Raw genomic sequence first — 22,716 nt, 5'->3', positions numbered from 1 at the left:
GAGATACGGCTGTATATAATCTAGAACAGGAACAGAAAAAGATACATAGTGTGATACAGTAAAACACAAAGTAATGCGCCAATATAATAATGCACTCACGAGATCAAAGTGAATAATGCGCCTGAACAGGTGCCTGCCCCGATAAATTTGGGCGGCTGAGCGTCTCCACTTTCCTCTGGAACTCCAAGCGGACCAAAAAATGGACTGAGACTTCAGTAGAGGTAGGTAAAATAAATATGCAGATTTATTGTAGAAAAAAAGGGCTACAGATGATAGCCGCATTCAATAGAAAGTAAAAACAAAGGGAAGGTCCTACGCGTTTCGTTCCTGTGCAAAGGAACTTCCTCAGGGACCAAAATTCAAATAAAATCAATAGAAAGTAAAAACAAAGGGAAGGTCCTACGCGTTTCGTTCCTGTGCAAAGGAACTTCCTCAGGGACCAAAATTCAAATAAAATCAAATGATTGATTTTATTTGAATTTTGGTCCCTGAGGAAGTTCCTTTGCACAGGAACGAAACGCGTAGGACCTTCACTTTGTTTTTACTTTCTATTGAATGCGGCTATCATCTGTAGCCCTTTTTTTCTACAATAAATCTGCATATTTATTTTACCTACCTCTACTGAAGTCTCAGTCCATTTTTTGGTCCGCTTGGAGTTCCAGTGGAAAGTGGAGACGCTCAGCCGCCCAAATTTATCGGGGCAGGCACCTGTTCAGGCGCATTATTCACTTTGATCTCGTGAGTGCATTATTATATTGGCGCATTACTTTGTGTTTTACTGTATCACACTATGTATCTTTTTCTGTTCCTGTTCTAGATTATATACAGCCGTATCTCATTTCTCTTCTGTGCCTATGTGTGTGTATAATGCAGTGTGTGTTTGTATAAATGCAGTGTGTATATAATGCACACACTCTGCATTATATACACACACTGCATTCACACAAACACACACATTCTGCATTCATTATATACACACACTACACACAAACACACTCTGCATTCATTATATACACACTCTGTAAATAAATATTCAATTAATGTAATTTTATTGGGAACTCATTTTATTTAGAAATCTACCAGTAGCTGCTGCATTTCCCACCCTAGGCTTGTTCTCGAGTCAATAAGTTTTCCCAGTTTTTTTGTGGTAAAATTAGGTGCCTCGGCTTATATTCAGGTCGACTTATACTCGAGTACCGTATTTTTCGCTCCATAAGACGCACTTTTTTTCCCCTCAAAAGTGAGGGGAAATGTCTGTGCGACTTATCGAGCGAATATGAAGCTTTACTTACCTGTCTTGCAGCGTTGGCCGGCAGCACAGGGCGCACCGCGGTAGTGGAACTTGAATTTCATGTTCCGGTTTCCGGCGGGACTGAAAGGAAGTGTGCACAAGCTGAGTGCGCACTTCCTTTCAGTCCCGCCGGAAACCGGAACATGAAATTCAAGTTCCACTACCGCGGTGCGCCCTGTGCTGCCGGCCAACGCTACAAGACAGGTAAGTAATTATGGGACAAGGGGAGGGGGACAGTATGGGAGAGAAGAATATGGGGAGGGGGTTGAAGTCTATGGGGAGGGGGGGGATGAAGTCTATGGGGAGGGGGGGATGAAGTCTATGGGGAGGGGGGGAGATGAAGTCTATGGGGAGGGGGGGGAGATGAAGTCTATGGGGAGGGGGGGGAGATGAAGTCTATGGGGAGGGGGGAGATGAAGTCTATGGGGAGGGGGGAGATGAAGTCTATGGGGAGGGGGGGGAGATGAAGTCTGTGGGGAGGGGGGGGAGATGAAGTCTGTGGGGAGGGGGGGAGATGAAGTCTGTGGGGAGGGGGGGAGATGAAGTCTGTGGGGAGGGGGGGGAGATGAAGTCTGTGGGGAGGGGGGGGAGATGAAGTCTGTGGGGAGGGGGGAGATGAAGTCTGTGGGGAGGGGGTGAGTGAAGACTATGGGAGGGGGGGACACCATGGGACAGGGGAGAAAAAAATGTTCTGTACAAACTGTCCCATAGTAAGAAACACTATGGGTCAGTTTGTTCAGAATGTTTTTTTTCTGTGTTTCTTCCTCTAAAAACTAGGTGCGTCTTATGGTGAGGTGCGTCTTATGGAGCTAAAAATACGGTATATACGGTACTCTGTTTAAACTGTTCTGTTTTTTTCTGGATTAAGTATTCTGATGTATGTAATAGCTGTTTGAGCTTTTGGGTAACTTAATTTTGTGTAATTTTTATATTTAGTTATTTGGATGGTCCTTTCATTACCAATATGAGTACTTATATATTTTCTAATAATTTGTGTATATTTTGTACATTGGTGAGCTCCTGTGTGATATTGTGTTGTACTGGTTTTCTCTTGTAGGAAACATGGTGGTTATAGTGAGCACCTCTTACCTTTAGTTCACGTATACTCATGGTGTGTGCCATCCAGTATATCAGTTGTCACCTATCATGCACTTTAACATATACACTTTTTCCATACCATGACTCATCTTATTAAGAGGTAATTAACATTTATATCCAGATGATCCATTCATACCCGGTAACATCAGAATATGGAATAAGCCAGCACCCACACTAAATACTTGAAAGATATCAGTTGCTGGCTAGTCTTTTCCACTGCAATCCAGATAAAATTTACAAAATACCGAGACACGATTAAAGAGTGGTTAGCTAACTGAAGATTTGTTATGTGAATAATAGCCATAGATCAGTTATGTATACAAAATGCAAAGTGTACAAACCAAAATAAGGGAATTATGTTTTATTTGTGAGGTTTTTTTAGCGTGTTCCCTTGATTGGTTTTGTAGCATTGTGAGGTAAAATTTTGCTCATATGCTCATTTTTCTAGAACATATTCAAATTAGTTTGAGCGTCACCATAACTACACCTTTGTTTATTTATTTATTTTTGGGGGTATACACATACACTGATCAGCCACAACATTAAACCCACAGACAGGTAAAGTTAATTACCGTATATAATCGAGTATAAGCCGACCCGAATATAAGCCGAGGCCCCTAATTTTAACCCAAAAAACTGGGAAAACTTAATGACTCGAGTATAAGACTAGGGTGAGAAATGCAGCAGCTACTGGTAAATTTCTAAATAAAATTAGATCCCCAAAAAATTATATTAATTGAATATTTATTTACAGTGTGTGTATATAATGAATGCAGTGTGTGTGTATGAATGCAGTGTGTGTGTGCATGAATGCAGTGTGTGTGTATGAATGCAGTGTGTATATGTATGAGTGCAGTGTGTGTGTATGAATGCAGTGTGTGTGTGTATGAATGCAGTGATTGTGTATGAGTGCAGTGTGTATGAATGCAGTGTATGTATGAATGCAGTGTGTGTATGTATGAGTGCAGTGTGTGTGTATGAATGCAGTGTGTGTATGTATGAGTGCAGTGTGTGTGTATGAGTGCAGTGTGTGTATGAGTGCAATGTGTGTATGTATGAATGCAGTGTATGTATGAGTGCAGTGTGTGTGTATGAGTGCAGTGTGTGTGTATGAATGCAGTGTGTGTGTGTGTGTGTGTGTGTGTATGAATACAGTGTGTATATGAATGCAGTGTGTGTGTGTGTATGAATGCAGTGTGTATATGAATGCAGTGTGTGTGTATGAGTGCAGTGTGTGTTTGTGTATGTGTTGCAGAGCCTTGGTGGGGGGTGGGCATTTTTATTATTATTTTTTTATTATTATTTTAATAAATTGTTTTGTTATATTAATATTTTTTATTTTATTATTATTTAAATATTATTATTTTATTATTATGTATATATATATATATATTATTTTTTTCGTCCCCCCTCCCTGCTTGATACATGGCAGGGAGGGGGGCTCTCACTCCCTGGTGGTCCAGTGGCATTGGCAGTTCAGTGGAGGGGGCTGGCAAGAAGCACTTACCTCTCCTGCAGCTTTTGTCAGCTCCCTCCTCCTCCGCGCCGGTCCGGTCAGCTCCCTCTGCAAGTCCCACTGTAAGTCTCGCGAGAGCCGCGCTGTGACCCCGCGGCTCTCGCGAGACTTACACTGGGAGCTGACAGAGGAGCTGACCGGACCGGGGCGGAGGAGAAGGGGGCTGACAAAAGCTGCAGGAGAGGTAAGTAACAGATAGCTGCCAGCCCCCACAGCCCCCTGTCTGTATTATGGCAATGTAAATTGCCATAATACACACTAAATTGCCATAATACAGACAGTGACTCGAGTATAAGCCGAGTTGGGGTTTTTCAGCACAAAAAATGTGCTGAAAAACTCGACTTATACTCGAGTGTATACGGTACATTGGTTATATAATTACAATGGCACCTGTCAATGGGTGGGATATATTTGGCAACTTGAACATTTAGTTCTGAAATTTCATGTGTTGGATGTAAGGAAAATGGGCAAGCAAAAATATCTGAGTGACTTTGACAAGAGCAAAATAGTTATGGCTAGACAGGGGATCCAGTCGCTTCTCTTTGCTCCAGCAGAGATGCCAGCGGGGAGATCGGCCGCTTCTAACTCACCTGCCTCCGCAAGTAGACCGCAACTGGTATTGTGGGCCAAGGTCACAGTTTGTGTGGCAGAATGCTTCCAGGTGCGTTGCAGTATGCTCTACAATGTCTCCTGCATAAGCAGGTCTGATATATTCAGCTGGAAGGTCACTATAATTTCCCTTTTCTGGCTTTCCTTGTCAGAGCTCACATGAAATGCGGCTTTCCAGTATGGCGATCAGGCCCCGGCCCCCATGAAATTCACTTTGAATTCTCTTTGAATTCCTGAAATTCTCCCTTTAGTGATTACCCTGAATATATTATTATCATTATTTATCTATTTTTTGTTTCACTTTATGTCATGACTGTTAATCTGCATTCTTGAAGGGCTTAAAGCAGTGTTATGCTCCAAGCAAGTGTAAATGCTTTAGTTGTGTTTCAGAAGCAGACATATGTTTAACTCTACAATGGCATGACCCACTTGGAATGTTGTCAAACATTTACGTCAATATTAATAAAGGCTCATCAATATATCAAACAGGCCAGCATCTTCCAGCCAGAGAACAAATAAATTAACCTAACTGAACTTTGTCTCAGGAGGAAAAGTATTTTAAAAATGCAGAAACGTTGTGACATTTTGCTGTATGACATATTAAAATTAAGTTCTAGTTAGATCTGAGGTTTCTGCTTCAGAATTTGAAAACATATTTATTAACCCCTTAAGGACTAATGACAGAATCATTCCATCATAGCAGGCCGTGCCAAAAAGACCCATGATGGAATAATTCTGTCATGTACTAAAATGAATAGCGACGATCATGGGGTTAATGCTATTGCTGAGTGCCTTGATGCCCGTGGCAGATCAGCAACAGCAAATGACGCTGTCTCAGCACACGCTGTCTCAGCCAGTTGGATCGGACAGTTATTTTGTGTGCTGCTAGTTATTAAATTATATCAATAAAATTAAAACTCCTTTAAGCCATCTAAACCCAAATGTAACCATTTCCCTGCCCTTTTCTCACTGTGTGCAGCGATCAGAATACAGATCACAGTACTTTACTGTGATCTGTTTTTTGTTGTTTTTTTAATGGAAATATCTGGAGAAACCACCTACCACACGTATCCCAGGAGTGGGGATCATTACACTTCACACTATACACACCAGAGCTGGATATAGCTCTGGTAAATGTGAGTAGAATAGAACCTATACAATTTCATATACATATCTCATTATTTACTGCACCATTGGAGTCTTTTTTCTTGTGTCTTGCATGTACTTCTGGAACGACAAGAACCCAACCCTCCAATTTGGTTACAGTCATAGTTCAGCTGTGTTTGCTTAAACTTTGGAATTTGGTTTTCAACTCACTGCAATTCAGAGTTTAGTGAATCAATCTCTGTGAGATTGTATTTGCTTACATGAGGGGGCGGCAAAATGGATCTTTGCCTAGGGTGGCAGCGGCCCTGACCTCTCCACAGTGCTGGACTGTGCTCTGCCCATGTATGTACGTAGCGGGGAATGTGGTGCGACTAAAAGAAAGAGACTACCCACTCATCCCCCCAATAACGACAGACAATGCATATTGGATGAAACAGGCCACGGCATTTATTAAAACTTACAACTGTAGGACTCATCCAAATTTAATTATTTTCCTTGAATTCAAATATAAATAAACACACATATATATATATATATATATATATATATATATATATATATAAATACCATAATTAACATATAAATTAACACTTATTGCCCTACAGCCTTCAACTCAAATAACCGTCCTTGCCAACGAACCTAACCAGGTGCCTATGCACCAACAACTTTACCCACTGATGTCTCGCCTCCCCCCTCGTCCAAACCAAATTCCCATCATCTTAAATGCTCTAACCACCAGACGGCTCTTAGCTTGTTGGGCACGTCCAATACGGTAACTTGAAAGTTTACCTTACAGAGCAGGGGAGGTTGAGACCCACCTTGTCCATCTCCTGACATGCCATCTGCTCCCCAACCCTGTTGGCAAGGACACGCTCCCCGCTAGCTGTGACGAAACAAAACAAAACAAACAAAATAAACAAATAAATAAATAAAAAAATTAGGGTGGGAGGGAGGGAAGTTGTTTGCTGGCCAGAATCCAAACAGGCACTGAGGTAAGATGATTCCTGCCCCACTACCAACACATAACCACTCCCTTAAACACATACAGACAATCACTAGCACCATCCCCACACTCATACATGTGCCCTTGTCCGTTTAGCTGTGCTGACTCCCCAGGGCCTTGGCGGGCATAGTATGAAGGGACTTAGCTACAAAGCACTTGTGGTCACTCACCCTTGCATTACTCTGGTGCAACCTTGCCTGCTTTCTGTATTTTACTTTTGATCTCATGTCTCAGTCTGAACTTGCCTGATTTTTCCTGCTCTCCTTACCTTGATTATTGGGGGGCTTCCTGGGGAAATAAGCTTGATATACTCCTATGCCTTGTTTATAAAAAGTGTGCAGGCTCTTATGTTATACCAATGCTTTACTGTATCTGATCTGGAAGTGCTTGTTCTTGCTGTCATGGCAGTACAAGCTTCTCTGTTATTATATGCACAGCAAAAAATAAATCAAAAAATACTAGGTTGGGATTTGAGTCTACACAAAAATAATTGAAAGAAATCCTGTTGTACTTGACTTACGTTATTTTCTAACTTCAGTCTTTAGATTTTACTTGACCATCAAAGAAGGAAATGTGTATTTTTTGTGGAATATCTGACAGTTGTAGTTTGAAAGCAAACATTATTTCGAGCAATCCTTAATTACCATATGTAACATATGTCAGCTAAGTTGCATTTAAACAACTTACAGTGTAACTGTATCTATTGGTTAATAATATCATTAGAATAATAGCATTCATGCAGTTCTGAAATTATTTGACAAGGGCTAATTCTATACTCTCATGTAAATTTAAACTTGAATTAATTTAATTTAAAAAAATATATGTTCATTAAATGACAGGTGTCACCGGAATTAGTTTTTTTTTTTTATCATAAAAATCTTTGCAGCTTGTAAGATATGCATTTTTTTAAATCAAGTATATGTAAAAATACCTGAATTTTTTTTTTTTAGAAGATTAATCAAAGATATGAAGAGACCTATTAAAATAATAAAATAAAAGCCATGAATCAATGGCAAAGAAACCTAGATATCTTAATTGACAAAGAAGATTGGATCTATTTGTTTAGCTACCGTATATACTCGAGTATAAGCCGACCCGAATATAAGCCGAGGCCCCTAATTTTACCCCCAAAAAGTGGGAAAACGTATTGACTCGAGTATAAGACTAGGGTGGGAAACGCAGCAGCTACTGGTAAATTTCTAAATAAAATTAAATCCTATAAAAATTATATTAATTGAATATTTATTTACAGTGTGTGTGTATATAATGAATGCTGTGTGTGTGTGTGTGTATGAGTGCAGCGTGTGTATGAGTGCAGCGTGTGTGTGTATGGATGCGTGTGTGTGTGTGTGTGTGTTGCAGAGCCTTGGTGGGGGGTGGGCTTTTTTTTTTTTTAATTATTTTAATAATTTTTCTATTATTATTTCTTATTATATTTAATTATTTTTTATTTTTATTGTATTTTATTATTTTTTTATTATTTATTTTATTTTATTATTTGTTTTTTTTCGTCCCCCCTCCCTGCTTGATACATGGCAGGGAGGGGGGCTCTCCTTCCCTGGTGGTCCAGTGTCATTGGTGGTTCAGAGAGGGGGGGAATATGTAAGTGTTTGTGAACTGTTTATATGACTGTAGCAGGTGTCTTTTGTAGCATGTCGTTTTTAAAATTTGATTTTGTGAACATTAGCTTTGACAAACTAAATGTGAAGATTATGTGTATTAGTTTTCATTCTTTTTAAATTAAAAAAAATCGTTGTCAGTCAAAGACAGTGCCAGGTCTGTTGATGGAATTGAAGTCATCCAATTAAATTGCATTGAGTGTTGGGGGGGGAGAGGGGGCTGGCAGAGATGTTACTTACCTCTGCTGCAGCTCCTGTCAGCTCCCTTCTCCTCCGCTGCGGTCCGGTCAGCTCCCTCTCTCAGCTCACAGTGTAAGTCTCGCGGCCGCACTATGACCCCGCGGCTCTCGCGAGACTTACACTGGGAGCTGACCGAGGTGCTGAACGGACGGCGCGGAGGAGGAGGGAGCTGCAGGAGAGGTAAGTAAGATCTCTGCAGCCCCCACAGCCCCATTGTCTGTATTATGGCAATGCAAATTGCCATAATACAGACATTGACTCGAGTATAAGCCGAGTTGGGGTTTTTCAGCACAAAAAATGTGCTGAAAAACTCGGCTTATACTCGAGTATATACGGTATATTAATAAGGTAATACACTGTTTAAATCTAGTCGAAACACACGCGACAGTCTCAGCCAATCCGGCATTGTGATTTGCTCAGAACACTTTTGATGATGTCAGCCAAGCAGGCAGATCAGGTGCAGACTTGGACAAAAGTAAGATTTTGCTATATTTAGGGAGGCACGGGTAGGCAGTGGAGCTAGATGGTGGTTTTAACACTATAGGGTCAGGAATACATATTTGTGTTCCTGGCCATATAGTATACCTTTTAATTTAGCTGTAAATTGTAGATTCATGGATTAACCCGTTAACGCCGTTACGGCGTTCCATGCCGTCCCCATTATAATGGGCTTTAAAGCCGTTGCGGCGGCATGGAACGCCGTAACGGCTTTGAGCCCCAGGAGGTAAGTTATACTTACCTCCGCCGCGATCCTCTTCTGGGGGGCTGCCTGACAGCCCAGGCTGCCCTCCCACGGCAAATGAGGCCCCCGGGGGCCATGTGATCGCTCTCAAAGAGCGATCACATGGCCCCCTATAGCTGGCTATGGATCTGCCTGCAGGGGGACTGTCTAAAATATCAGACAGTCCCCCTGCTGGTAAGAAAGTATAAAAAAAGAAATTAAACATGTTAAAAAATAAATTGAAAATATTTTTATATATATATAATATGTATATATATTATATATATAATATATATACATATTATATATATGTAACGTCATACAAAGTGTATTTTAATACTAATATAAGTATATATATTAGCATTAAAATACACTTAGAATGATGTTACATATATATAATATGTATATATATTATATATATAATAGATGTACATATATATATTATATATATATACGTATAATTAAAATAATAAATAAATAAAATAATAAAATAAATAAATAAAATATTGAAACAAAATTTAATATAAATTATATATTCATATGTAATTTCATTCTAACTGTATTTTGTTATTAATATATATATATTGGAAACAGAATACACTTAGAATGACATTCTATATATATCTATATATATATAAAATACAAATAACCGCAAATATATATATATAGATAAATACATATAATTACATACAAGATTACATTAGTATACACGTAGAATTTAAATACATATATATGTATATATATTAAAATTCTACATGTATATTTAAATAATCTTTTAACATAATTATGTGATTTGATTAATTAAAATTTGATTGACATGCCTGACAACACAGGGAGAAAGTGCAGAGAATTTAATTTGCAAGCACTATATTTGACCCTGTAATACTCCACGACACCATAAAACCTGTACATAGGGGGTACTGTTTTACTCGGGAGACTTCGCTGAACTCAAATATTAGTGTTTCAAACTGGTAAATTGTATTACAACGATGATATTTTAAGTAAAAGTGACGTTTTTTGCATTTTTTACAAACAAATGGCACTTTTATGGACTATATTATTGTTGTAATATGTTTTACTGTTTTAAAACACTAATATTTGTGTTTAGTGAAGTCTCCCGAGAATAACAGTACCCCCCATGTACAGGTTTTATGGTGTTTTGGAAAGTTAGAGAGTCACATATAAGGCTTGCGTTTCATTTTTTTCACATTGAAATTTGCTAGATTGGTTATGTTGCCTTTGAGAGCGTATGGTAGCCCAGGAATGAGAATTACCCCCATGATGGCATACAATTTGCAAAAGTAGACAACCCGATGTATTGCAAGTGGGGTATGTCCAGTCTTTCTTAGTAGCCACTTAGTCACAAACACTGGCCAAATATTCGTTTTTTGCTTTTTTCACACAAAAACAAATATGAACGCTAACTTTGGCCAGTGTTTGTGACTAAGTGGCTACTAACAAAGACTAAACATACCCCACTTTCAATACCTTGGCTTGTCTACTTTTTCAAATGGTATGCCATTATGGGGGTAATTCTCATTCCTGGGCTACCACACCGTCTCAAAGGTAACATTACTAATCTGGCAAATTTCAATTTGAAAATGGAACGTTCTATATTTGACCCTGTAACTTTCCAAAACAACATAAAACCTGTTAATGGGGGGTACTGTTGTACTCGTGAGACATCGCTGATTACAAATATGTGCATTTTGTTGCAGTAAAACCTAACAGTATTATGACATTTACAGCTAAAATGTGAGGCGGAACTACACATTTTTAAAAAATAAATAAATTTCTCACAGTTTTTTTTATTTTATTCATAATAAATTATATTCCATATATGAATAGTTAATGGTAAATTAAAGCCCTGTTTCTCCTGAACAAAATGATATATAATAAGTGTGGGTGCATATAATATGAAAGAGGGGAACTACGGGTGAACAGACATATAGCGCAAATTCCAGTTTTTGTTTACGTTTTGTTTTGATCAGAACGTGCACTATTGACTCCGTCCTGAAGGGGTTAAAGTAATGCATTTAAAAAAAAAATAAAAAAAATACACTAAATACATACGCAGCAGAGAAAGAGGTAACCGTGTATTAGATTATAAACAGGTGGTATAGCGTCCCTACCTTTTTGTCTAAAATATACCCAAATCTATCAAACACCTGTTGGAGATGTGGCTTAAATAGAGGAGATTTCTTGCATATATGCTGGCTATGTCCACCTATATATGTAGTTTGGGAAATAAGGAACAAAATAGTATTTTATGAAGAAAAGAATCTCAATTTACTCCCAGAAACAGCTACATATGGGGTTAGGTAAATAGCCAAAACATAATTTTGCTATACACGTTATGATGGCGGCAAAGTGCGTAATCGCCAGACATTGGAGGACAGTTGACTCCCCATTTTGGCAGGAAGTGGAGACTGGAGAACCAGTTGATATACAAACTAAAGATGGAGAGAGGCCTATGGATTTAAAAAAATAATTATTTATCATCATTCTTGGATAAATTAGGCCACAGCAGATGAGGATAAAATGATCAAAACATTTGTTCTGATTTCAAGAATTGAGCAGATCTTCCTAATCGACAGCAGAGAGGTGGGGGTAGGTGGGTGGGTTCTTTTTTATTTTCCCTTGTATAAAGTATATTACAGTATTGAATTTCTAACATAATTTATGTATATAATAATATGTAGGAACTAATACAAAGGGGATTCATATGTATTAATATGTATTAAATATTATAAAGAAAATTATAAAAATAAAAGTAATTAAAAGAAACAACCTGAAAATCTGGCCCCTACTTTCGCAGAACACAAGATCCCTCTGCCATATACATAAACCTTTGGTCGGACTAAGGTACGAGTCTGAACGCTAGGCTCCTGCTTCACTCCCTGCACAGAGTGGTGATGTCATCAGTCATTGTCCTGTGTGCTTTGCCTGTCTCATATTTACTATAGCCAAATTGAGTCCGACCGATTCTGTAAAATTCAGATGAGGAAATCACAGTTTTTTCAGAACTTATCCTGACCAGCCAAAAGCACTCTATTGTAGCAAAATAGATTTTTACTTACTTAAATATTTGATTTACTATGTTTTTTTTGTTTATTTTTTCCATGTGGTGGCTGGCTAACAAGCACTGCCTAGCCGTTATATACATAACCCTCACGCTGGCAAGGATTATTAGCTAGGACTGTTAGTGGGTAAACAGTTCTTCAAATTATCATTTACTTGCTTTTCATTGCATGCTACATTAAAAAATTAATAATTCTGATGACAGTTGTCCTTTAAATGTATTATATATAAATTATAAATACTTGCTATATGCTTAAAGGAGTAGGTACTATAGGGTAAGTGGCACTATAGGGTCATTAGGTCCCCCCCACCCTCATGGCCCCCCTCCCGCTGGGCCGAAGGGGTTAAAACCCCTTCAGCCACTTACCTTTCTCCAGTGCCAGGTACCATCGACGCTGGGGAACTCTCCCCCTCCTGCCGACGTCAGCGCCGAATGCGCATGCACGACAAGAGCCGCACGCACATTCAAACCGCCCATAGGAAAGCACTACTCAATGCTTTCCTATGGACGTCAGCGTCTACTCACTGTGATTTTCACTGAGAATCGTGGAAGCGGCCTCTAGTGAATGTCAGTGAGACAGCCACTAGAGGCTGGATTAACCATCAGTGTAACCATATGGTTTCAGCTGCAGGGTTAAAACTAGAGGGACCTGGCACCCAGACCACTTCATTGAGCTGAAGTGGTCTGAGTGCCTATAGTGGTCCTTTAATGATGTTGTAACAGATCGCCTGGCACCCCGACTGGGTACCTCTGTTAATGGATGCTCCTAGCGTTTCCTGAGGACTCCAAGCACTCTGGCAGACACCACAATCACCGAACTGAAGAAGCATATAAATCCTCTCAAGCATATGAATGCTGTAGACAGTTGAATAGGAAACCATACAAATAGGTTTACACTCCTAGCAGTCAAACTGGAACAGCATACAATAAATCCTCCCCCAAGAATGAGACGACACTTCACTTTGAGGGTTAAAACAGGAACTCTCGTTTATTAACACAACTGGCTTATAAAGGATTCTCCCATGCAAGGGAGGGATTTACAGTCATTACCCGATGCACCAATCACACATGAATTACCTCCCACACATCTCCTCCCCTCAGCATGACACATAATCCCCTTAATCATGTACATTATTTCCCCACTTTCTGGATGTACCCCAAATACCTAGAGTACACTCCTAAATAGGGGATCCACTGATAGCCCTGATCTGGGTGAGCAACATACTAAAAAAATCACCCAGATCAGACTAGGGGTTCAGGAGCTATGGAGGTTTAAAGTTTTGACCGACCGCACAGGCAAAGTAACCGAAAATAGTTCCATGAGGTTTGGCCTTGCGGTCGGTCTCTGTTAACGTATTAAAAAGTACCGAACGGCTTGCCATCCGTGGGTTTCCTTGTGTTCGTTAGACTCCCCATGCGAACATTAGTCTTTCTACTGAACGGCGGCTCGTTCGGTAGTTGCGGCACAAATCCACGGAAGTCTGGAGGTCTCAGCGGTGTTTGCCTAGTCGAGTGTCCGATTTTAGTTCCAGACACTCAACGGCAAAACACCGCTGTTTGGGAGTTTAAGATGGCCGCCGCCACGTGTTTGTTTCCCGAATGGCGGCCACCAAGAGGACAAAGAACACATACATAGATTGCCAATGACCCGTTTGCAACATTGTTGCAACCGGTAATTGGAGGCACACTTATTCCTGGGTGGTCTGGTTGTTCAGTAGTTTCACTCAATATAATGAATGGAGTGATTCTACCGAACAATCAGTTGAATGCTGCATACACATATACAATTTAACCGAACACATAATAACATACATAATATTTAAGACAGCCTGAATGCAATCTGCTACACAGTCTTAAAGGGGCATTGTTCCTAAAAGTCATAATATGTCCACGGATGGCCCTTAAAGGGCCAGTAGCAGCAATATAAAATACCACATGCCCAAATATTGCATTCAAACGTACAAATTTACCAAGGGCCATAGTCAGCAGGTAGGAGGCGGGCAGCCAGGCCTCTCCACTGCCCAGTGGCGAGGCGGGTTCCGCCACAGATGTATTCTAATTTATATTATTATATAAAGAAATGAACACCATCTGCACCTGTTGTACTTTTTCTTATAACGCGTGGACTCATATTTCCAGGAATTAGCGAATAGTACTACGATAAATGGCAAATAAGCTTCCATCCCATTGACATACAAACACTGAGATAAAAGATTACCTTCTCACTGACATATAGGGAGGCAAACAACACACATTTCCTGTATACCTAGCAGGTCAACGATACAAGTGTTGGGCTGTTTACAATGCGTTAATGATAAGATTTTGGACACTTAGGGACACCATTGGTGTCGTTGTATGTACCTTTGTTATAATATATAAGTGTAGTTGTCTTGGGAAGATAAATACTGACTCTACCCTAATTATATGGTAGTCTGGAAAACAGAAGAATGAAATAGTGTCAAACAATATTAGTTCCTCCAGGAGAAGAGACAACAAACATAACACACATACCATGCTTAATGACATGTATTTAGAAAAGTAGGGAAAACTGTCATTTATATTTTTGTGCCATTAATACCTTTAGTGTTGCTAATATATTTAAAGAAGTACTTTGTGTCAAGTGTATTATTCTTCTTAGGGATGTTTTGGGTGTTGAAATGTTTCTGTTCTTGCTGTTTGGGCTGGAAAGTTCCACAAGGTATTTAATGCTTTCAGAAAATTTTCTTTGTTAACTAGAGATGCATTTTGCGGCACAAGCTAATTTAGATGTAAGTAGAGTTTAAATGCTGCTACCAGAGGCGTACCTAGATTATCTGGTAACCTGGGCGTAGACATAAATTGGTCCCCCAATGGTATATTTTTTGTCTCTCTTCAATGCTCCTAATGCCCTTTTGTAAGGGAAATTACAAACACACCCCCTCAAATTTACATGCACACACATACTCACTCACAAATACATTCTCCCATTCATACACACATGCGCTTATACACGCATGCCCACATTCATATACACTTATTCAAATTCATGTATACATACAAACACATATTCACACATATTCACACATATTCACACACACACACGCACACTCTCTTAGCGCCGCCATCAGGGGAGTACAGCCCTTACATCTTCAAGGGACACAGTCCCTATATTCTGAATATATATATAGTAATTATAGATACTCTCAGCTTTCACGCATATTGCATCCACTATACACACACTGCATCCCTTTCACATACGTTACACACCCTACAAACACACACAACATCACCTACACACTTGATTCCCTAAACACACACAACATCCCTTGTACCCACACACACACTTGCTACATCTCCTACACCCACACAACATACATCCCATCATGCAGGACAGGGACGGCACTGTGCAGCAGACTCAGTGATCTGATTCTGATGGCAGACCTGCACACACTCACATTTATACATACGCACACACACACTTACATTATATACACACATATTCATATAAATACGCACATACTCAAACACACATACTTTATACACTCACGCACATTTCATTTTTATTTAGATCCCTAATGTTAAGTGACTTACTCTTCAGTCTGCGTACTGAACGCACAGCTCTGTGCAGCTCCTACCAGTGGTGTCTCCAGGATTCATATTTGGAGGGGGCATATGAGGGTCCAGGGACAAAAGTAAGTGGGCAGTTATTAAACATGTATATGTGTGTGTACAGTGAGGGGAAAAAGTATTTGATCGCCTGCTGATTTTGAACATCTGCCCACTGGCAAAGAAATGATCAGTCTATAATTTTAATGGTAGGTGTATTTTAACAGTGAGAGACACAATAACAAAAAAAAAACGCATGTTAAAAAGTTAGAAATTGATTTGCATGTCAATGAGTGAAATAAGTATTTGACCCCTTCGACTTAGTACTAGGTGGCAAAACACTTGTTGGCAATCACAGAGGTCAGATGTTTCTTGTAGTTGGCCACCAGGTTTGCACACATCTCAGGAGGGATTTTGTCCCACTCTTCTTTGCAGATCCTCTCCAAGTCATTAATGTTTTGAGGCGGACGTTTGGCAACTAGAACCTTCAGCTCCCTCCACGGCCGGACTGGGGATACAAAGCAGCCCTGGAAAAAAGTCTATGCCAGCCGCATAAGTCATTGTGCTATGTAGTGTGTGTGTTTTAATATATATATTTATATGTATTAAGGCCGTTAGGCCTGTATTTGTGGGAGGGGCTTAAATTAATTCACTCCCCTATATAAGGTACAACCCTTACCTGACTCCACACCGATCAAGGTCAGCGTCTGAATGACCCTCCCACCCACTCCTCTTTTACAACACTTTCTTTTTCATTTCTATCTTCTTACTTTCATTACTTCTTGGTGGGCCCTCTTTATTTACAGGCCTACCGTATCGTCGGTATCGGCACACCACAACCGACTTTGCTCTTTAATTCTATCCTACGTTCTCACTTGAACCTTACTCCATATACGGCTACTTGCCCCTTACACAAATATATATATATTTATATTATTTTGAATTAGAATTAGAAATTAATTACCCTGAAAAGACTAATATTTAGAAATTCATATATATATAGTAAAAATGAAAATCCAGCTCACTCCCTTATCTACTAAACAGCTACTTTGGTGCTGACAGATTTTGCTAGTTTTATTAAAAACACCTATACTAGGTAAAAAATAATGGGGCTTTAGTTACATTATATGATCATACATTTCATAAGCCTGCCACAACGTCAATGTACCCCATCTTTGGCAGGTCCTACTCTTGCAACCAACTGTCTACTAAATGAGCTACTCACTTGGGGAAATTCTTCCACCTCGAGTTCTCTGCAGTACAAGGATAAATAGGGTCCTGAGATGAGGCACCTGTGACAGGGAGGGGTGCAAAACCAAGGAGCTGGATAGACTCCTAAATATATATATGAGAAAACAAGGGGCTGGCTGCACTCACCTGAAAATACTTAAATGGAATTTAAAATATATATATATATATATATATATATATATATATATATATATATATATATATATATATATTATTGGTATATTTATTTTTCTAATTCAAAATATTAGTCCTTTCAGGGTAATTAAATTATACAGTAAAGCATGCTCACATGCAGACACAGACAATCTTACTGACACAAGTTCATTGATACACAGGCTCACTGACTGACAATCTCAATGACACACACAGACAAGCTCACTGACACACAAATGCTAACTAGAGACAAGCTCACTGACACACACACACATGGTCACTACAGACACGCTCACGGTCACAACATGCTTACTAAAGACAAGCTCACTGCACACACATGCTCACCACAGACAAGCTTACTGACACACAAACGCTCTCTACAGACAATCTTAGACACACTCATGCTCCCTACAGACAAGCTCACTAACACACACTCACACGATCCCCACAGAAAAGCTCACTGACACACATACAAGCTCCCTCACTAGCACACACACACACACACAAGCTCTCAATGAGTGAAATAAGTATTTGACCCCTTCGACTTAGTACTTGGTGGCAATCACAGAGGTCAGAAGTTTCTTGTAGTTGGCCACCAGGTTTGCACACATCTCAGGAGGGATTTTGTCCCACTCTTCTTTGCAGATCCTCTCTAAGTCATTAATGTTTCGAGGCAGACGTTTGGCAACTAGAACCTTCAGCTCCCTCCAGGGCCGGACTGGGGATGCAAAGCAGCCCTGGAAAAAAACCTATGCCAGCCGCACATAAGTCATTGTGCTATGTAGTGTGTGTGTTTTAATATATATATATATATATATATATATATTATTTTGAATTAGAATAAGAATTTAATTACCCTGAAAGGACTGATATTTAGAATTATATATATATATATATATACCCCCCCCCTGAGACAAGAACAGTGACCACCTAGCCTGCCTGGAAGACAATCTTTTAGCTTCGCTATGGTAGGATAGGTTCTTATGATCCGTAAATATGAGGATAGGATCCTTAGTGCCCTCTAACAAATGTCTCCATTCTTTGAGTGCTAAAATGATAGCAAGGAGTTCGCGATTACCCACATCATAATTCTTTTCTGCTTTGGACATTTGTTTAGAAAAGAAGCCACAAGGATGCAATGGCTTGTCAGGAGACTCTCGTTGGGATAAGACAGCACCTACCCCTATATCGGAAGCATCAACCTCAAGTATATATGGCAATGAGGGGACAGGATGCTGTAAAAAAGGTGCAGAGGCGAACGTAGTCTTAAGAAAGTCAAAAGCCTGAAGTGCCTCGGTAGACCAGGCACGTGTATTGCCATCCTTTTTAGTCATACGAGTAATAGGTGCTACAATAGACGAAAAACCTTTGATAAAACGTCTATAATAATTAGAGAAACCCAGAAAACGCTGGATGGCTTTCAGACCTTGCGGCAGAGGCCATTCTATGACCGCAGCGAGCTTCTGGGTATCCATCCGAAAACCCTTAGCGGAAATCAAATACCCCAAAAACTGGACTTCGGATTGGTCGAATAGACCTTTTTCTAGTTTGCAATAAAGACCATTAGCAAGAAGGGTCTTCAGAACTGTCGTAACATGTCTGTGATGAGTGTGTAAGTCTGTAGAATATATTAAAATGTCATCCAAGTACACAATAACAAATGAGTGAATAAAGTCCCTTAAGACATCATTAATAAATTCTTGGAATACTGCTGGGGCATTGCACAGCCCAAATGGCATGACGGTATACTCATAATGACCTGACCTAGTGTTAAAGGCTGTCTTCCATTCGTGGTCCTTTTTTATACGTATCAAATTGTATGCTCCTCTAAGATCTAATTTGGTGAATACCGTAGCATGTTTGAGCCTGTCAAACAATTCTGTTATTAATGGTATAGGGTAAGCATTTTTGATGGTGATTTTATTAAGACCTCTATAATCAATGCAAGGTCTTAAATCACCTTCTTTTTTTGATACAAAGAAGAACCCCGCTCCAGCCAGAGAAGAGGATCTCCTAATAAATCCCTTGTCTAATGATTCTTTAATGTATTCCTCCATGACACGGTTTTCTTGAACCGATAGAGGGTACACCCTGCCCTTTGGAGGTATAGTGCCAGGCAACAAGTCAATAGCACAATCGTAGGGTCTGTGAGGCGGTAATTTGTCAGCCTCTCTTTTATCAAAGACAGTCTTTAAAGATAAATACTGAGAGGGTATAACCGTAGACAAAGGAGGAATGGTAGGAACATTAATAGAATTCACAGGCGTGACTTCAATAGTACATGACTCATGGCAGGCTTCACTCCATGATTTTATCTGCCCTGTCTCCCAGTCAAAAATGGGATTGTGGGTACGTAACCATGGATACCCCAACACTAACTGTGAAGAGGGAGAGGTGATGACCTGGAACCGAATGGTTTCATAGTGTAAAACCCCCGTGTACATGTGTAACGGTGCAGTCTCATGAGTAACAACTGGAGATATCAATGGTCTACCATCTATGGCCTCAACGGCCAAGGGTATCTCCTTCTCCCTGATGGGAATGTTGTTTTTCTTTACAAAACTAGAGTCTATAAAATTCTCAGCTGCCCCAGAGTCAAACAGAGCATATATATTTTCAACGATACAACTCTCTCCCATATGTAAAGAAACAGGGAGAAGCAGTCGGTTAGGAGGCAATGTAGGAGACTTAGAAATCACACCCAAGGCCAGTCCCCTATAAGGTCTTAGGTGCGAGAGTTTTACGGGAGCAAAGGACATCCCTTTACCATATGGTCTCTCCTACCACAATATAGGCAGAGTCCATCCCTTCTCCTATGTAATTTTTCATTATCAGAGAGTTTGGCAACCCCTAAGGTTCCTCTTCAGATACTTTTACATTCTCCGGTGTATCAACTCTGGGGTGAATAGGTGTAACAAAACGTCTATTTCTGTTCTTGGTATAGAGCCTGTCACAAATCCTATTATCTATATCAATGAGGTAGTCAATAAGGTCCTCTAAAGCAACAGGAAGCTCCTTAGCTGCTACCTCATCCAATATAGTGTCTGATAAGCCTTCCATGAAGGCAGTAGTTAACCCATTGTTGGTCCAATCTACCTGTGAGGCAAGAGTACGAAACTGAATAGCGTAATCAGCCACAGACCTAGAACCCTGTTTAACTCTCATTAATGCTCTTGCGGCATTTTTAGACCTTTTCATAGTGTCAAAAGTTCTGCGAAATGCTGTAAGAAAACTGTGAAAGTCATGCACCATAGGTCCATTAGCTTCCCAAATAGGATTCGCCCATTCAAGTGCTTTGTCGGTAAGTTGGTGCATAAAGAACCCAACTTTAGACCTCTCTGTGGGAAACGAACGTGGATACATCTCAAAATGAAACTCTATTTGGTTAATGAACCCTCTGCATGTCTTAGAATCCCCTCCATACGTAGGAGGAGGTGTTAAATGGGCCGAAGAAGTAGGTGTAAAATGTCGTTTGGAATCGTCACAGTTAAATCTTCTTAATTACTTCTTGTCTTCAGTTGATTGATATATATACGTCTTTTGTATATATAGTCTTGGGCCAAATGCTCGCCACAATAATATATGTCTATATTATTGAAAAGTAATAATATGCAATCTGACTTACGGTTTCTTCAGGTTTATTCTTAGTTACGGATACATAATAAAACAACAAATGATGTTACAGGATAATGGACATTCAACAGCAGATGGTAATTGCTGGACTTCTTTAAACCCTTACATCTTTACATCGAGAGAGAGCCAGAGAGAGCCAGAGAGAGCCCAGAGAGAGACCAGAGCCTAGAGCGAAGAGAGACAGACCTCGTGTCCCTCCGTTACTATATAGAAGTGCCCATACTGACGTCAGAGCATACTCTTGCCATATAAGGACAAGACCCCGAAATCCACATTCCAGAGCTCTCAGACAAAGAAACCCTTGTGACTTATTGATACCATCTGTTTCTTATGTCAATCCACACATCCATATATATAATCAATAGAAACATAGAATATGCAATATTCTACAGTAGGCAAAGTGGATACTTCAGGAAGCAAGGGTGTAGGAGGGTTAGGTGTGGTTGCTGGAATGGTTCTAGCTAAGAGCGTCTGGAGCGCCTGAGCTATCTGATCCATACGGTGATCCTGCTCTACAAATCTAGCCTCATGGGACGCCATCTGTTGAGCTAAATCTGCGGGGTCCATGGCCCTATCGTAATGTAACGAGAATATACCCCTACACGCAGGATCCAGCCAAACAGAAGACAGCACAGAGGAGAGATACGTCTACCGGACCTTAGAGTGGCCAGACTCGACGTAATAGGAGAAGTACAGAGTCAGGAACGATCCGAGGTCAAGGGCACAAAGAGACAGCGTAAACGAGAACTAGCCGGGGTCTGGTACACAGGAATCAGCAAGCCGGCAAACAGAACAGACAAGGATAAAGCGAAAACGAAGTCAGAATACAAAGCCAAGGTCAAATACGGAGAAACACAACTGAATACAACAAGCACTAAATGGAACTGTAGCAGAAACCACGATAGGGCAAGGAACTAAGGGAAAAGGGTAAGTATAAGTAGCCTTCAAACTAATGTGATTGGCTCCTGTCACTTCCACACCCCCAAAAGGTAAGTGTATGGGGTGATTGGCATGACAGGAGCCAATGGGAGCCTTTTTGCAATTTAGGCTCCCACTGTCTCTTTAAGAGCGCGCCCGAGACTCGCGGCGCGCTCTTAGTTGCAGGCGGGACATGTGACCGCATCTCGCGGTCACTGCCCGTCTTCCTGTTAGGAGAGTCGGATGAGCCGCGCGCGGCTCGTGCAGCCGCAGGACCGCGCGCGGCTTGAAGAGAGGACCGCGGCCGGCCCCCGGATAAGGTAAGTAACGCTACAGAGACAAAATGCAGATGAGATACGAGGGAATAGAATCGAGGGAACAGGTGGTGGGGCGGGAGGACTGGAGCAGAGCAGAAACCACTTCTGCTGTAGCAGGTGCGAATGAGTGTAGAATGGTGGAGGGAGTGGGGTTGGGTGATGTATTGGTAGGGAAAGGAGAGAAATTAGCAATCTCTTCTCTGATTGTAGAGATCTTCTCAGTGAAGTGAGATGCAAAGTTTGTGGTGGACAATGTGGTAGAAGGAGGGGGAGTAAAAGGGCGAAGAAGAGCATCAAAAATGTGAAATAGATGTTTGGGTTGATGGGACAGTGTACTTATGAGGGTGTTTAATGGAATACTCCAAGCCGTAACCATTACAGCCTGCTTTTGTGTATGTGGTTTTAGCAATGCCCTGGCATGTTAACAGAGTAATATGTCAAATCATTTAAGAACACTTTGGCAATTTACCTTGGTTCCATGGGTGCCTGCACCTCATCTTTCTATCTATGGAGGAGAAGCAGGATGTTTCCCCTGAGCTATGCACAGTCCTCTACAAGGACATTGTCCATGAC

General features: G+C 40.4%; 1 protein-coding gene across 2 annotated transcripts in view; it reads left to right on the top strand.

Moving 5' to 3' along the window:
* Window positions 1-22,716, top strand: part of SLC26A2 (solute carrier family 26 member 2) — a 47,012-nt gene that overhangs the window by 5,618 nt on the left and 18,678 nt on the right. The gene's annotated exons all lie outside the window — the stretch shown is intronic.

This window comes from Pelobates fuscus, chromosome 3 (assembly GCF_036172605.1).
Source record: "Pelobates fuscus isolate aPelFus1 chromosome 3, aPelFus1.pri, whole genome shotgun sequence".
Lineage (NCBI taxonomy): Eukaryota > Metazoa > Chordata > Amphibia > Anura > Pelobatidae > Pelobates > Pelobates fuscus.
Note: the sequence above shows the minus strand (reverse complement) of the source record. Positions and strands in the feature narration are given on the sequence as shown.